This window comes from Echinococcus granulosus (assembly GCF_000524195.1).
Source record: "Echinococcus granulosus chromosome Unknown EG_S00133, whole genome shotgun sequence".
Taxonomy (NCBI): Eukaryota; Metazoa; Platyhelminthes; class Cestoda; order Cyclophyllidea; family Taeniidae; genus Echinococcus; species Echinococcus granulosus.
Genome location: NW_020170513.1, coordinates 80,322 through 83,603, shown reverse-complemented (window position 1 = coordinate 83,603; position 3,282 = coordinate 80,322).

The following is a 3,282-nucleotide window of genomic DNA, read 5'->3' as shown; positions in this document are numbered from 1 at the left end:
AAGGCCAAGGTTATTCATTTACTATAAATACACCTAGCTGAATGCGCCGGACGATGGTTCACCATCGAGCAATCTCAGTCCTACGGCTACCAGGCACCTACGCACTGATCGTGCCTCCTTTTCCCACCCACTACGTCGGTTAGTGAAGACATCCACTCTCTATTCCATCTACCTCTCATCTGGTTGGCGGTGTCGATAGCATCCACGAGACTCACTGACACAACACCAGGCTATAACAATTGGCAATCCAGTCTACAACAGCCATCGACGCACTTCACAACCAGTGTCACCAACCACGTCTGCTACTCTTCTCGGCAGAGGGAGGAGTCAATGACATAAACACTGGCTGCGTGTGCTGAGTCATTAACACGTTCACTGCCAGCATTACAGGGGTCGCCCCGATTTACTCATCTCACTCCGGCCTCCGAATCACCAGTATGTGCCGTCCGTTCTGTATCACCTCACAATGGTTGGTGCCACCAAACTGTGTGACACGGACAAATGTATTCAGCCTGAAGCAACAAAGTACGCCCAAAATGTCATTCGTCGGTGGATCATTATTCCCTTCTACTCAGTGAGCAGCAGTTGACTGGACAATCTGATGACGCAATCGTTGGTGCCACATTAGAATAACATAACGCCTGAGTGAGTGGCTGTGGTGGTTGATTCCCCTCGGGGACATCGTGGTAAAGCAGCATTAAAGGACAAAATGTTCACCTCCAAATGGATGTTTGTGTACAGTACTGTGCAAATAATCAAGGTCCTGTGAAAACACGTCTAGTCTATTATCAACGCCACAACTTTGGCATCTCAACAAAGTGGTGACCCATTGTTGCCAACAGTTAGGTAAATGGGTGCGGAGCAGAAGACACTTCTAACGGTCTACCTTTAACCTCATATTCATCACTTCGAAGATTATCACATTCACCTCTTAGGTGGGCTCATTAAAAGCTAGGCAACTTTACTTCACTCTTTTGACTACTTCTCACAACGTCCACTATTTTGTTGTTTCAATGGCCTCTTTTAATCCAGTCACATTTACAAGCAACTATATTTTGTAAAAACAAATCGACAAAAGGGAAGGTAGAAGGCAGGAGGGCAATTCAACTGGTCCACATAGACACGTCTCATTGCCAAGTCAGTCTACTCATCAGTACACCTCATTGTTCCGAAAAGTGTAAACCTAACCATCATGCAATTCGGGACAACGTAATCAGCAATTCCACGCAGACTTTCCTCTCCCCAATAGTGACTCGAGGCTAATATACATACATAACATACATAACATACTCCTTTCCAAGCTACACTATTTAAAAACCAACAAAAACATACTCTTCTTGCTCTCATACACCGAAAACTAACAGCTACTTCGTTCTTTTAAACTCAATCCCTTTACAGCACTCCGATTCACGACGTGATGCAGGCGGTTACCAAGGACTGGTGGGGAAGATGTGACAGAATCCTTGCACAATTACGGAAACCACCAAAATTGAAGCAAATGGCCAGCAGTAATCGACGCGGAAGGGTAGAAACCATACAAAACCAAGAGGGGTAACGAAACCTCCTGGCACTACACTTGAAGAGCCCCTCTTGTGGTCACCTAATCCAGCCAAAAAGAAGCCCTTGCTCATTCGATGAGAATTCACTGCATTTCTCAACAATAACCCTCAACTCAACCAAAACTCATCCGTGTAGAATGCTTACACCATTATCACCAATTGGCCAAACCCACTTTGCCGCCATCATTTACCAATATATCTTCTTTTGAAGCTGTTGCGGCGACATATACCTCCGGCAATGGCTTGAATTGTGAAATCCGGGCACAAAAAATATCATCACTTCATTACATCCTACCTCACAGGGCGCCTCGAGGCCAGCCATACCATTGAGGTCTAACAGATTCTGACTGTGAAACGTCGAGACGAAACCCAACTTGGGTGAATAGCCAAAAATTCAGACAATTGCCTACTTGGGCAAAACTGTTGAGTTCCAACTGTGGCTTGGGCTGCTCCATATTGACAAGTAGTGAAGTAGCTCGAGAAGACCCTGCTGACACCTCAAGCAGAAATAAAACTTGACACACGCATAGAATAAATGTGCAATGGCCGCAAATCTTGATGCCAGCTGGGGTCAGGGGTTGGAAATGGTAGGAGTGAAGAAGGTAAAACAAAACCAAACCAACACCCTCAAGAAACTGCATGTGAAAAACCCCCACCAGTAATGTCTAACCCACCAACATCGACATGTCCACGTGGGATTCATAAAGGCCTCCAAATATAAGGCTAAAACAGAAAGAGTAGAGGGTAAAAGCGTGCGGCTAACACAAAAATTAGGAAGTTCCATGGATCCAAACAATTTCTACGCTGGGTGTTCAAAGGAAGAAAAGATACTGATCAACTTGTCTAGAATGTTCAGGAATCTCTAGATTCGAATTCCGCCCAAAAAACCAACAATTGAGAAGTACGAAAAGTGAGTGCTACAGAATCCATGAAATACTGTTAGTGAGGACCTAGTTCAAGTGGAACAACGTGGGAACATGTAACCGAAAAATTTAGCATCTTTCCAAATTAGTACGAACCTACATCAGAGAGGAGTCAGTACAATATAAACGATAAAATTGGGGATAAAGAGGTATCATTGCAGTTGCTCCATTGCGGATCTCTACCTCCATTACTACAATCCAGAGGGATCCATCCACCAAAACCCAACTCCAGTGAGGGGCTAATGATTAAAGCAGAAAACAACTTAGAAGAGATAAACCTCAAGTGACATTTAAGCAGTCCCACTAAGGCGACTCTCCTTGTGCACGTCGTATGGGCAAATAAATCCGCAAAAAGTGGCGAAGTATGTGGCAGCCGCGGAAAACTCCTAGAACCATCGTGTCTACATTTTCGACAACTCCCCAATTTACACTAAGCTCGATTCAGAAAAATATCACAGCTTCAAGAATTACGATAGCTGACACCCAATTTAACCCCAACATCTTGCCACGCAAGAACGGTCAATCGGACCAAGTAGAATGCTGAGCAAATCCTACATTCCAAGTTCAATTAATAAATGAACTAGAAAAGGAAGACGGTAAAAACAAAGCAGAAGCAATGCCATACAACTACAAGCCACCATAGTCAACTAACCCTCCATACGTTGCACTTCCATTGGTGCAGCACGAGGCAGGATTCCAGGGTCAGAGAAACTCGTGCGAAGGAGCACAAAAAAGACAAAGAGGAAGAGCACGCCCCCAACAGCAGGGACGGCAGGACTTAGACTGGTACTGAGGTAGCG